The 15,828-nt window shown below is 36.1% G+C and overlaps 1 protein-coding gene across 5 annotated transcripts in view; it reads left to right on the forward strand.

The window, feature by feature from the left end:
• Positions 1 to 15,828, forward strand: part of LOC128858239 (uncharacterized) — a 129,878-nt gene that overhangs the window by 27,069 nt on the left and 86,981 nt on the right. The gene's annotated exons all lie outside the window — the stretch shown is intronic.

Consider the following 15,828-nt stretch of genomic DNA (forward strand, 5'->3'; position numbering starts at 1 on the left):
ATGAAACTACGAATTTTTTACACGACTTTTACTTATTATATTATTTATAAAACCATTCAATAAAATTTTCATTACCTGCAGTAATCTCCTCGACCAGGGTCCGGAAAATTCATTTGAAAATGCAAAACAAAATACCTATTTTTTTTTAATTCTAAAATGTTTTGTACATTAAGTATTTGCGAGGATCTTATATGGAATAATTTGCTAAAGTTCAGTAAAAGACGTGATTTTAGGCGCCATGCATGAAGTTTAGGTGGACATTCCCACTACTTAGGACTGATAGCGGCAGGCTTATCACCTACCCTGTCAGAAATCAAATAGATTAACGAAACCAACTCAAGATAAGTCTTGCCGAGACCCTATGGTTCCGAGAGGAGTGAACAAGGAAAAAAAAATAAAGTTTGATTTCCATAACTAAATTTTTCATCAGGCAACATAAAGGAAAATGAAAGTAGAAAAAAAAAAACTATAACAAAAATAACTTTTATTTATTACTGATAAATGGAATAAAAATAAGTTGAAATTACCTTATGGCACTCGGGCTGAAATACAGCGATGAATTGCGTCGGTATAAGCCTCACCGTACAAGCCTGAGCTTAGTCGCCGATGCCTGATGTTGCATGAATACCATTCGGTAATGACCGTGTTCGAGATCCCGGGGCATGAAACACCAAATAATAGAAACATTTTTTTTTGGGAAGGAGCATAGCCAACTAGCCAACAAAGGATAGTAGAAGTAGTAGTACCCAACAAAGGATATAAACACATCGAAACAGTATTTTTTGAAAATAGTAAATATTGTAAAGAGTGGATTGGAAATTTGTCTTCATGCTTCACTAATGAAAATTAAAGATTTATCTGAACAACTCATCTTGACGGTAAGTTTAAAGATATTTAAGTAGTCGAAGGTTAGAATTATGCAAATCTCTACAATTATAAACTCTTATTGCTACTTTTAAAAATAGCTGTCATTGGTGTATATACTCATGTACTCATGTATATGTATATATAAGTACGATATGTGCTTGCATTCACACAGCTGAACAGCCTCGATGATAACACCTAACATTAGATTGCTTTGCTTGAAAAATGCAAATAATTTCCTTTGTATAATTGAATTAATTACTAAATACATAGGTATGCATGAATATTTGAGTATGAATGTACCTACCTACGTACATACATATATGCAGGCTCATCAGTATTTTTTGCTAAATGTTTTATTGGCAAACACTTCGCTGGCAGTTTACTCATTAAATCAAATTTATGAATCACATCGACAATGCCAATCTTTCCAATTACATTTACTGCGAGCCATTATAACCAATATGAATGTAAAAACTGGATATACACACACACATATGCATGTATTGTATTATTTGATGTTTAAGTTAGAACGGGTATTGCTCATTTTGTGAAAATGAAAACAGATGAGCCTAGAGCTAAAAATATTTGCCATTTTCCGATTGTTCTTTTTTTTCATTTTCTACTTCGACCGTAATTTCACTGGGATATTTTTTTAAACAATTTTTTAAAAGTGAATTTAATACCGTGATGAATTAATTTTTTTTTTGATGAACTTGGATGGTAATTGACAACATTGTGTGAATAGTATGCAGATAAAGATTATAAACCAGATAAAAGTTATCGAAGTTGGGGGCTCTTATTTCTATTGAGTTATACAGAAACGTTTCTATGATCATAATTGCGCAAGCAATAAATTACAATGGCTCATAAGCCTAAGTGTGTTCCATAGTAGACAACCGCTACAACCTAACCTAACCCAAGAAGAGTTCCAATCTGTTAGTGAAGCCTAGGTTTGACCATGGCTGGTCGCCATTCTTACTGGGCATTGACACAATAGTATGACAGTTGAGAACCTTTTCTGCAAATATCCAGGTTTATTCAAAAAGCGGAGTTATTTCGGAAATATTTGAGTTCAATTCTCCGCAATATTTGCCAAACCACAACTTTCATAAAATTCTCACTTTTATCAACTGCATCGGTTGATTTTAGCATAGTTATCAGGAGACTAAGCAAAAAACTTTTTTGTGTGAAATTAGTTTTTATTGATTTCAAAGACAAAATTGTTCAAAAATGATTACAATTTTAACATATATTCACTTTAGCTCGATATGACCCCCTTTTGCCCTGAATATAGCCTTCACATGGTCAAACAACGAGTTGCATGCTGCACGAATGTGATCTTGAGGTATTTTGGCCCATTCTCGAATAATCGCTTGTTTCAGCGCATCTATACTGGCATATTTTTTTAGGCCTCACCTTGCTCTCTAAAATGGACCAGATGGAATAGTCCATCGGATATACGTCTGGCGAATTCGAAAGCCATTGTGTGGACGAAATGAAGTGTGGAACATGATTTTTTAACCATTTTTAGATCACACGAGCTTTCTGAGACGGTGCCGAGTCCTGTAGGAACGTCCATGGTCTACGACCGAAATGTTTGCGTGTCCACGGCTCTAAAGCAGCTTTTAAAACATTTTCCCGATAATAAGTCGCATTCACTTTGACACCAGGCTCAATAAAAACGATTGAAGAGCGTCCATCAGCGGTCACTGCGGTCCAAACCAATACTTGCGATGGAAAAGTGCTTCGAGTGGCCATACGTAGGCTTAGATTCTCGTATGAGCGTTCGGTCAAGTAAACACGATCGTTTTGAGTGTTTATGAACTGCTCAATTGGGACATTTTTTTATCAGAAAACACAATGTTAGGAAATTTGCCACGTTCGTGCAAGCGCAACAACTCCTTTTCTCTTTCGCACCGAACTTTTTTTTGCTGGGGTGAAAGATCGTGTGCTTTTTGGAACTTGTACGCCTTGACCTTGAGCTCATTTTTCAATAAGCGTCGAATGCTGTCTTGCGATATTTTCAGTTCTTTGGCCATTTTTCTTCCACTTCGACGTGGATTTCATTCAAGTCGAGCCTTCACTTTCCGAACCAATTCTGGCGTTGTTGCGGTTTTTTTTGGTCCACCTCCATAGCGTTTTGCAATGCCACCAGTATCATTGTAACGTTTTATAGTGCGATACACAAACATTTTTTTCACTTTGAGGTGACTGAGCTCACGAACAATGGCTGGTTCTGATTTTCCAGCCAAATATAACGCAATCACACTATTACGTTTGAATTCCATCACAGAAAGAAAACAATGCAACAAAACTGAGATGCGAATGCTTTTGATGGCTTATAAACAAGATATTGAACTGTCATTAGAGCAATTTTGATGTTGATATCATGAGCTGTTTTACAGATACAAGCAGTGTAAAGTTGGTAACACTTCATATCGTTCACCCTGTGTGTAGTTTATAATTGGACGTTGAGTCTCTTCATCGCTCGCTTAACCGAACCATGTATTCCTATTAAAGTGGCATGTAATAAAAAATAGCTTTTTCCCCAAGAAGTAGGTTTATTTCTGCAAAACGGAATAAGTCCTTACCATAAGTTTGATATAAATAAGGTGATGCAGAAATTAACTTTGAGAATTCGAATATCGTATTCATGTGAATACAAAGCGCTTATATCTTCACAAATTAATAGGACTCGCATACATTGGCATGAATGCATGTTGCCTAGTTACTTTTAGTATGCAAGTGAATGCCAATTGTATGTCGAACGCTGATTTCCGTTTACGACCGTGGAAATGGGTCAGTTAGGTGAAGACGGAAAACCTAACACAAAGTTCAAGTTTATTGGATGCAGTGCTCGTTGCAATGAATACCTCACATATACACTTACATAAGTACATATGTACATATACTTGTTAAGCACTTACTTTACTCTCGGCAAATATGCAATTAAATCTATTTCTTCAATTGAATTTTTTTATCCGCTGGAAATTCTGTTAGTCGAAATTTATACATATATGTATGTGATTTTTGTACTTGCAGCTTTAAATTTTAATATACGCAAAAAATTTAGTAAACGCCTGAGTTCGATAACAGGCGATTTCTGTGATTAGAGCAAAAATTTACCTTAATTCCACTTCAGTAAACAAAAAACAGGAAACAAATTTTTGGAAAATAAACAAAATGTTGTAGTCACTTCAGACTTTATTATAGCAAAATTTAATGGGCTATAAAACTGCATACTTGAAATTTTTCCAAAAATTATGAAAAACACTTTTTTAGAATAGCCTTATAAATTAGCACAAAGTTAGAAACTTGGATTTATATGGTTTTTGCAGGAAAGAGAACTATATTTTCATAAAAGAATTAATAAAATAAGACCTGATTTTGATAGTTAATTCAAAATTTGGAGTATGCAGTTTTTTTCTGCTTGATTATACCTAGAGTTTGATGAATGTATGTATATTTACGGTCATATAGGGTAATTAGCTGTACCCAGCTTAAACTGATTTTAATAGAACGTCCCATTCTAAGAGAGCCATCCCATAATACTACGAATAAAGCCGGACAGCGACTGGTTGCCTCCTGATGTCCCCGGTTCAACACCTACACAACGAAGCAAAAATGCTTCCAGTAATGGAGCATAACAAACAACTCAGCAAACAGTTCCTGCTGGGATGTTACCGCAGGTTTCACCCCTGCAGACACCTGCTTGAGCCTGAGCCATCTCCCAGGCACGTCAGGAGACATCTCTTAGACTACGCTGACGAAATACAGGAGAAAACTGACCGCAATCTACTGGACCTGACAGTGTTTAGACAGTCAATAAACGACATTCACCGTGAGACCGTCACCACCTTCTTAAACTCCCGTCCTGTGAATGCCGTAATCGGAGTCCAACCACCACCTACGGCAGATGAAGAGCTCCAGCTTCCTCGTGAGACACGTGTAACACTGGCACAATTACGTTCTGGGTATTGTAGCAGGTTAAACTCCTACCTATCCAGAATCGACCCCGACATACCAAACATATGTCCGGCATGTGAAGGCACCCCGCACGACACTAATCACCTTTTCACATGCCCCCTAAAACCGACTCATCTAACACCCCTCTCCCTCTGGACCCATCCCGTCGAAACAGCATGTTTTCTGGGCCTACCCCTAGATGAGCTAGACGAAGACGACCGGTGATATGCCCGCCACTGGCGGGGCTACTATTACTGTTAACAAACAAACAAACGAACTACGAATAAAGAGAAACAGAATCAACCGAATCGGTCAACTTGAGAACAAAGTTTTCGTGTGACCAACAAATACGACTTGACCTTTAAATTTTGATAGCTGGCTTCATATAAGTTATTGAGTGTTTGAAGTTTTAAGCTTATTTGTGTATTTTTCCCTCTCTGCATCCGCCGAACTTTATTGAATTTAGCTTCGTTTTTGCAAATTCTCACATCATTTTCGAACATCCCATACATTTTTTAATAAATTTGCATCATACATGAATTAATGACTTCTGTTCACAATAACTTTCAATTTATATGAGGTGAATGGCTGAAATTACCAACATACAGCTTGCGTTCGCGGAAGTGTCAATTGAAAGCAAAGATTTATGAGTACTTACGCAATTTATTACGATATGTTCGGTATGTGAAAGTAACAGCTAGCAATTTCAATCAGTTTAGTCAGCATGGAAAAGAAAAATAATGGAATAATGTATGCGTTTATGTATGTATATGTGCCATTCTATTTGGAAAAGTTAGTATTTGTTGATTAGCTATCAAATTTAATAACTTTTTCCAAATAAGAAACGTTTCGAATTTCTGCTGGTATTTAAAGACTTTTTCATAAAACAAATTTTAATAACCTTGATGCAAAATGTTTATCTATCTATTATCTGTGTCTATTATAATTATTCCATTATTACAGACCTTCTATTATTACAAATTTTGTATTATTATAAACTGAACTCATCTGAACTCTATTAGTGGAACTCTACAGAAGTTTAAATTGATGGCATATAGAAGGTGCAATGTCAGGAGTATATCGGTTGGTCGGGAAAGCCGTCCATTTTTGATTAATTTCGTTAACCCTGGATGGTTACTCATCGTCGAATCGACGAGACTCGTTTACTCTTCACTGCATAACTTTATTATGTGTGTTCTAATTACGCTCTTTTTGTCAACAACGTCAGTTGGTAACTAAAGCTTGCAGTGAGCGGACGCATGCTGTATATTTATTTTGTTCAAGCTGAAATTTACAGGTGTGTACTCGTCACAATGACGAAGAGTAATTTTACTGTGACTTTTTGCTCTCACAGTGTAATAAATTTGTTGTTATATTTTGATGTTTTGTTTAATAGTTTTGTATTAGTATTATTAAAAATTATTTATTTTCAAGCAGTTTATTATTTTTTATGTTAAATATTTTAAACTTTTTATTTAATTAGAGCAAAAAATGAGTTCTAAGAAAGTACTAACTGAAGCTGATATCGAGAGGTTTTTGCAAAATTGTGACGACGATTTCAATTTCTTGGGTAGTTCAGAGGAAGATGACGATAGCAATCAAGGTGGCGAAAACAATGAAGAAGAGCAGGCACCAGTTGCTGGAGATGACGTTTCACTATCGTCTGAGTTTTCTGAAGAAGAACTTTCCGATGAAGATGATATTCCGCTAAATATGCTTCGCTCAAGAACGAATGTAATTGACTTTTCAAAAACAATTCTGCGCGGGAAAAATTTTCATAAATGGTCCACTAAAAAAGGAAAATCACATCATCGGGCTATGAACTACGTGCACAAAGCTAGAGGCTCGTCTCGTGAATGCAAAGGAGCAGTAGATCCTCTTGAATGTTTTAAATTATTCATCACTTCTGAAATTGTTGATGAGATTGTGCAGTGGACAAATGTCGAAATACAGAATCGTCAGAAATCTAATTCGCAAATGGGTCCTACTGATTTATCTGAGATATATGCGCTACTAGGACTCCTAGTTCTTACGGCTATTAAGAAGGATAATCACCTTACAACAGACGAACTTTTTGATCCTACTTATTGTGGTTCGCGCTACTTGGCTACTATGGGTAAATTTCGCTTTAAATTTTTGATGTCGTGTCTTCGCTTTGATGACAAAAGTGTCAGATTGAGACTGATAAATGACAAATTTGCTCCTATAAGAAAGGTTTGGGATCTTTTCATCCAAAAATGCCGCCAAAACTACGTCTCCGGTTTGTACTTGACAATTGATGAACAGCTACTGGCTTTCAGAGGACATTGCCCCTTTCGCATGTATATCCCAAATAAGCCAGCTAAGTTTGGGTTAAAATTAGTAATGTTATGCGATAGTGGTACAAAATATATGGTAGATGCTAGCCCATATCTGGGGAAAGGCTCTAATCCAACAGCAATTTCTCTTGGAGAGTACTATGTAAAAGAACTGACGAAAACTGTCCATGGAACGAATCGCAACATAACAATGGATACCTGGTTCACATCAGTTCCCCTTGCCAAATCTCTGCTTTCCGAACCCTATAAATTGACAATTATTGGCACTTTACGGTCGAATAAAAGAGAAATACCGAAGGAAATGGGCAACGTTAAAGGACGGAAAGCCGGAACATCCATGTTTTGTTACGACAATGAACTGACTTTATTATCGTACAAGCCAAAACCAAATAAATTTGTATATCTTTTATCCAGCTGCAATGAAGAAGGAACAATAAATATGAAAACCGGAAAGCCACACATGGTAGAATTTTATAATCAGACTAAAGGCGGTGTCGATACTCTAGACCAAATGTGCAGTGTTGTCTCGTGTTCTCGAAAAACCAACAGGTGGCCAATGTGCCTATTTTTTGGAATTTTAAATATCACTTTTGTGAACAGCTACGTCATATATACACACAATATGCTGCATAGAAATCAAAAACCCAAAAACCGACGACAGTACCTGAAAGATCTTCATGAATCTCTAGTGGTTCCCTTTTTAAGAGACAGACATGAGAAACCTACCTTGCAGACCTCAATTAAGGAGAGTATTGAAAATGTAATACCTAATCCGCAGGAAGGCATTGACAACGCTGATAAAGGACCAAAAAAACGTAGAATTTGTCACTTCTGTCCGAGTAGCAAACGAAGAATGACAAAAGCCACGTGCAGTATATGCAAAAAAAGTATTTGTGGTGAACACAAAGTTGAACTTTGTGTCTCATGTAGAGAAAAGGCTATTTACTAAAAAAACTTTTTTATATTATATTATTTGATTTATTTTCTTTAAATGTTGTATATGAAAAAAGCAACTTTTATTTTTATTTGTTAGTTTTTGTTTTTATAAAAAGTTAATTATTTTTAAAAGACCAAAAAAAAAGAGTACAAACTCATATTGAATTTAAGAGAGAAAAAGACTATTTATTTTTGTATTTAATTTTTTTTCATTGTTTTAAATAAAAAATGCAACTAAAAAAAGAGTTTTCTTATTTTTATTTTTAAAAAGTATTTTTCTAGAATCTTCATAAAAAATAGGTCGCCGATCCGACGAAGAGTATCCGTAATGTACTAAAATGAAGAGTAACCATCCAGGGTTAAATGGCATGATGCCCAAAACTTTATCGATTTTGTGATATTCGGTTTTAAAGATCATTGAAAGAAGTGTATGTTTTTATTGCTTGCACTTTTTTTAAATGTTAATTCAAGGATCTGATTGTTTTCAGGTTTTAGTTAAAAGACATATAAATAAGTAAAAGTCATCAATACAAGTTAACGAAGCCCTGGCATTTAAAAATGGTTGCTTGATATAATTTGACCTTACGATTTTTCACTAACTGCTTCTTAATTCACATCAGTAAAATAAGAAATTTTTGTTTGGAACCCATTCTGCAAATTATTTATAGGTACATTCGATTCATCACTTCTGAGCTCGCTATGTTTGGGTTGCGCTCGCCTGACAAAAAATTCGCAAGCAACAACAAACTTATCGAGAAAGATTCGCGGTTAGCCAGTATAGTTATATGTCGTAGAACTGGCATAACTCACCATTTTCAATGCTGCCAAATCTCTTGGTTAATAATTGGTAAGTTTCATAAAACCAAGTTCATACAGGAAAACTTTTGTTGCTTCCACTTTGCAAATTCCCTTCCCGTCGTATTCACACAGGGCAACCGCGTTGCTTGCAATTGCTAGTTTTTACTCTACAGTCAATAACAACATTGAGAAGAAAGAGAACACAAAGGGCGTTAGCAGGGCGTGAGCATCACAAGTACCGGTTGCAGCAACAAATGTTTCCCTGTATAAACGCGGTCTTACTAATACTCGGTGAGACTCGGAATTACTTCAAGTTCTTTTTGCGCCAGCTGTATGGAATGCAGAGAGATCGTAGGTTCGAATCTCGGTGAAACACTAAAACGAAGAGGAGGTCTTTTCTAATAGCGGTCGCCCCTCGGCAGGCAATGGCAAACCTCCGAGTTTGTGTATTTCTGCCGTAATAAACAAAGTTCCTCATAAAAAATATCTGCCGTTCGGAGTCGGCTTGAAACTGTAGATCCCTCCAAACACCCAGATAGGGTGTACGAGTTAGTTATATATATATATATATATGTGTGTGTGTGTATGGAGAATGAGAGGGAATCATTTCAGCACCTGCTCCTTAGCTACCCTGCTCACGCGAGACGTAGATTTGAGCATCTTGGTTCTCACTTCTTTCCTACTGATATAGCAGTCCTTAAAAGTTGCTTAAATTCCGCACAATACTGTATATGTTCGCGAGTAAGTAAATGTGTAACTGCAATTGCAAGCAAGATTTTCAAAGGCATTTCGATGTACACGTTCACTTAAGTGTCTAAGAGTCTGTATAAATATCAACAAACTTTGCGGAAGCTACTGCTCTTGCATATACATACATATCTATTTTAATATCATACAGATGCGCTAACAACAAAGGAATTGTTAGATAAACAATAATAAGACGGAAAACAAAAGCATGAGAAGACAAAGTCAAACCGCAATGAGTTTAAAAATGTTTTCACATGCAAAGCCATTTCTAAGCCTATTTTTATGCTTGGAGAAAATTCCAACACACAACAGCAATTATAAATTCGTAAATATGTATGTGTGTATGTATGTACATGGAAACGAATGTGCTCAACTATGATGACTAGCGGGCAAAGAATAAGGCAGTATCATGAAACAGTAATTCTGGCATAATTATTTTCCCATTAGCGTGACGCTGGAGACGTTTTGCCTTACATTAAGTTAGCCAGTTAGTTATTATTTGAGTTCGTCAAAGAGTTACCAATATGGCTGAAATTATTATTTAAATAAAAAATGCTGTGTGTGAGATGTCATTAAATTTTTTGTGTACATATAAGTAGTTAGTTCAATTTTTGATGAACCGATTGCATGCGTGTTATACCCTCTGAGCTGTAACCCTCAGAGATGATGGTGGGTATGTTAACTTTGTGGATACGTTTTTGTGGCAGTTTGCTCAAACTTATGGTGATTAAACACACAAAGTGAATAGTTTTGGGTTCTCCAAATTGACCGTTTTGCATTGGTAAACTTCATATGATTGTAGGAAGTTCGCTTTTAAGTACATAAATACATACCTATATGCATGTATATACAGGCAAGAATATGCATATTAGGGTGGTACATATAAAGTCACAGTACTAAATATATTTTTTTCATAGTTTTGTTTAACTTTGTAATAATTTATTTATTAAAAATTTTATAATTCACTAATAAGACACAATAGATTAATTTTTGGATTTAGAGCAGCGTGCAAAATGTTAAAACTTGTATTTGTGTGTAATGATAATTATTAAGTCAGCTTCGGAATTATTTATTAAAAAATGGATGTTTGGAAAATATCGCAATTTATATTTCTCAAAGAAAATTGCATTTACGGAAAAATATTAAAACTTTTATTTGTACATAATGGCATTTATTATGTCAGCTTCAGAAATATTATTGTAATTAAAACCGGAAGTTTGGAAAATATCGAAATTAATATTTTTAAAAGACAATGTTAACTTTTTCATTTACGGGCATAATTTATAGTCCAATAAAAAAATTAGTGCAATTTTTCTAAACAAAATTATTTAAAAAAATTTCCTAGTCTGATTTTTACTGAATAGATCAAGTCATTTGCTCCTGGGAATAAAAAGACTTGGGACGTGGACGGATCCCTCATCGGGGTAGGTGCAGGGATAAGTGTCTGCGTATCAGAGAAAAGGTACTCGGAAGCGCTAGGCAAGAAACTCAGAAGCGTATATTTCCCTATTGACAGCCAGGCATCCTATGGATTCCAGGGTATATAGGAATTACTGAGAACAAAATGGTAGATAAAATATTCAGCAAGTAAAAGAAAGGCAAGGGAGATCGTACTGGGACAATCTCACGAGCTTATCCTATTTGTTGCGTGCGTCTTGAAGTTGTTCTCACGAGCTTATCCCTATCAAATTCAATGATAGGAAGCTTCAAACTTAACCTTTGAAGATTGTATGGAATTAAATAGATCCTTCAGGTTGTAGCTTTAGATCCCCTCATGATAATAACAATAACATTTATACAATAAATAAACTTTCTTCGAATTTATGTATATTAATGTGGGAAAAAGTGGCCTTTTCTTTTAAAGTAAAATATATGGGTTAAGCATCAATCGATTTCTAAACGCAAAAATTCTCATTTTTTCCTTTTAACTATGGTGGAACTCTAAGGGCTATACTGATAAATATTTTATACTTCGACCCCTTTTGGGCCACCCTAATGTACACATAACTATAATTACATATAATCGCATAAAGAAATGACAACTTTGAAATGGTGTTACATAATCGTAATTTTAGTTACATTTCTTTATATCCCGCATGAGATTAAATTACCTAAAGTTAGAACGAGTTGAATTCCCATCCTTTTCAGATTGGTTGTTAGTTTATGTGGAAGTTTGCTGAAGACACACAATTCCGATTGTGTTGACAATAAAGCTCACTTTTGAACTCGAGCAAATTGCATTTGTGAATGTATAGGCAGTTAAATTTTTGTATACTTGTATATCAGATTGGCTAGACTCCCCTTAGGAATATCCATGACTTTCGATCGTTCGAAAATCATATTACACTTTTCGGGTTTCGATGTGCTGTATTTGGGTCTGACTACAAAATAGCCTCAGCATGTTTGATAACTGCTTTTATATTAAACAAATTTTTATTTGTTAGAAATATCGTTTGTTTATTTGCCTGTATTTGGCGATTACGCCAATATGCAGAAGCTAAGTAGAAACAGTCAAAGATTCATCAATATAGAAAAATATAAACATAAATTCGTAAATTTTGAAAATTCCTTTAGAATTTGGTGTAGCTGAATGTTAGATTTGTATCAAAAGAGTGATAGAAGTGATTCCATGTCATGTGATCAAAGAATTTTTGGATATGTTCATTAATCTTTCTGGAAATTGGTTTACTTGTATAATTGTACGATCAAACGAACTTACCTGAGTGAAGTTCGATCGTAATTATACTAGCTGTCTCGTCCGAAGATATCAATACTTGTAGTAACGTCAGTTGCCAGATCTAATCACAACATTTCACAATTCTAAAAGAATTTTTCAAAATTTCGCGCCAAATGGCCGCCCTGTATTCAACCGCCTTCATGTTTCTCTTCATTAATTTTACAATTTACGACAAATCGACCAGGGGCTTACTAACATTACAAAGGAGTAACATTTCCTCGTTACGAATTTTAGGGCGGGAGGGTTTGATATCTTCGGACGAGACAGTTAGTATAATTACGATCGAACTTCACTCAGGTAAGTTCGTTTGATCGTACAATTATACCACACTGTCTCGTCCTCGATATCAATACTTGTAGTTATTTACAAACACTAGCGATTTGTCTTAGCTTTTTTTTTTTTTTTTTTTTTTTTTTTTTTTTTTTTTTTTATTAAACTCCAAACTAGTTATTCATTTTTACATTAACAATGGAAAATGCAAAGTTAGCTTCCTCCACTATTGGTCGCTGATAAAAACGGGCAAAAGTCTCCGAGTCCTTCGTCCATCCTGCAGCTTTACGTATGGTTTCCACATCTACACCATTTCTTAATGCTGCCGAAGTAGCTGCATGACGTGTGCTATGCGCCGTAAACTGATTTATGTCCAGCCCTCTCTCGCATAACCTGTTTTATCCACCTACTAATTGTTTGCGATGATGCCTCCCGATGAGGTTTTTTAAACGTTATAAACAGGCTATCTTCACCATGACTTCTCAAGCTCTTAGTTTTTCCTAGGTATGTTTGCAGAGTCCTTACCGGGCATATTTTCTCATTTTCTGTGAACGACGGAATGACTAAATTAGGTTGCATGCTGCCAACCGACGAGGTTTTAATTCTATCTGGAATCTTTATCTCTAATAAACCAGTTTTAACATTTATATTGGAAATTTTTATTTTTGATAAGGTTTGAACTCTTTGTGCTGTCACTAATGCGAACAAGATAGCCAGCTTCTTTGATAGATTTTCAAGGTCCAACTCCTCATTTAGTCCCATACTTGTTAAGCGCTTTAAAACAATATTAGGATCCCAAGTCTGATTGTATTTGGGACGTTGCGGTTTGAGCACTGATACCCCTTTGAAAAACCTTTTTATTGTAGGATCTTTGCCAATATCCCACGTTGACAATAATGAGATAGCCGATCTATAGCTATTAAGAGTTCCATATTTTTTCTCCCCTGTTGCAAGCGGTGATAAAAATTCCAACACAGCCGCCACGGTTGGGTCAAAAGGGGAAACGTTTTTAACTTGACAAAATTCATACCATGCTAGTATTGGTTTATTGTATTGCTTCAGAGTGCCTTCAGACAGCGATGCTAAAATATATGATAAAGACTCTATTGGTGCTTGTTTTTTGATAAAAGCTTCCCTGATAATCTGCCTGCAATTAGGTTTAGTGATTTCCACGAGGGATGGTATTCCCTGAAAGGAGAACGTAGAAGATTAATCTTTCTTTCAAAGCAGATAGGTTCTTTTATAAGCAACTCATTGAAAAGTGGAAACCACGGTCGTGATGGCCAATTTGGTACTACCAAGATACCCTCAGCTTTGTCGTTAATTATTTTTCTAATGACTCGTAGAATTAGCGCAAACGGAGGAAACGCATAAAATTCAAGATTAGCCCAATCTACTGTAAAGGCATCTATCTTGGAAGCCTCCGGGTCTGGAAACCATGAAAAAAAATTTGAACATTTGGTGTTAACATTAGTTGCGAATAAATCGACGCTTGGCTGACCCAACCTCAATACAATTTCATTAAAGGCATAATCCGCAAGCTCCCATTCTGTTTCATCTGACTTTATGCGCGACTCTTCATCTGCCTCAACATTTTGCGATGACTTTATGTACGTTGCTTGGATCCACAGCCTTCTTTCTTCACACCACTGCCAGATTTCCTTACTAAGTGCCGAGAGCTTTGGGTATTGTATACTACCCATCTTATTTATATAACTTATCGCTGTTGAATTGTCTACTCTGAGTAATATTTCAGCGGACCGGCTCTCCTTTGCGAAACATTTTAACCCGTAGAAGGCAGCCCTTAACTCAAGCAGGTTAATGTGGCTTTCTTTTTCCCTGCCATTCCACCAACCATGTGAACGTTTTCCCCCGCACGCGATTCCCCAGCCAGAAAGCGACGCATCGGAGAAAATTTCTAAGGCAAACTTTCCTTCTCTGATAGGATTATAAGCTGTATCAATACTCTTTATCCACCAATCTAGGTCTACTTGTATATACGAATCAATATGCACCTCATGGTGGTAATCTCCACCGCTTTTTCTGAGCGCCAAAAATTTTTGTCTCTCCATCTGTTTGGTATAAAGCATTCCATACTGAACTGCAGGACAAGCTGCAACAAGATAACCTACAAACTGGGCCAGAAATTGAATTTTCACCTTAGGCATCATTTTTAATTTTTCCGCTGCCTTTTTGATTTTCTCACGCTTTTCCAGTGGAAGACTCATACAAAAGTTGCCTGTATTTACTATAAAGCCTAAAAATTTGCAGGTTGGGGACGGTGTCAATTGAGATTTTTGCCAATTTATTTTGAAACCTAACCACTGCAAGAGTGATGTCGTCTCTGCAATGTTGTCCCTACAGTGCACCTCTGAATTACCTAACAGCAGCATATCATCGAGATACACTACTGACTGCCAACCTCTCGATCGTAATTCTTTGACGACTGGCTTCATCACCATGGTAAATATATAAGGAGCCACTGATAAGCCAAATGGCAAACAATTGAATTCGAACAGTCGCCCTGCGAAAATAAATCTCAAAAATTTACGGAAATCTTTATGAATCGGTATCAGAAAATATGCATCTTCAAGGTCGATTGAAGCTAAAAAGGCATTTCTTGATACTATCTGTGTTACCGTTTTCCAGTCCTCAAGCTTAAAATGAGGAGCAACCATAAATTCATTCAGCTTTTTCAAGTTTAAAATAAACCTTTTTCCCCCGTTTGGTTTTGCAATTAAAAAATACGGTGAAACAAATTGGCCTTCACTTGGAATACACTCACTTATTGCCTTTTTTTTAAGAAGACGTTTAATTTCTGCTTCATAGTCAGAAATTTCCTAACTCTTAACATCAGGTACTTTGAGTGCCTGTTCTTGTTTTACTGGTGAGGAGAATGGAATTTTATATCCAGCTATGACTTGGAGTATCGCCTCGTCTGAGGTGAGTTGCCTCCATTGGTTTATAAAAAATCTAAGTCGTCCTGCCGTATTGCTTACCTTATCTAGCGCCGGTGATTGCTGCGGTGTTTGCTGTCCCGATGGTAACTTAGTTTGTTCCGAGGCAAATTGCCCCCTGTCTGGTAACTCTTCTTCTGGTTGTACCTCTTGACAGGGGGTTTCGAGTTTAAATATTGCTTCTGAGTATACCCCGACGCTGCTTTCGGAACTACTGATTTTGTGCTACCTG

The sequence above is a fragment of the Anastrepha ludens genome, chromosome 3 (genome assembly GCF_028408465.1).
Source record: "Anastrepha ludens isolate Willacy chromosome 3, idAnaLude1.1, whole genome shotgun sequence".
Lineage (NCBI taxonomy): Eukaryota > Metazoa > Arthropoda > Insecta > Diptera > Tephritidae > Anastrepha > Anastrepha ludens.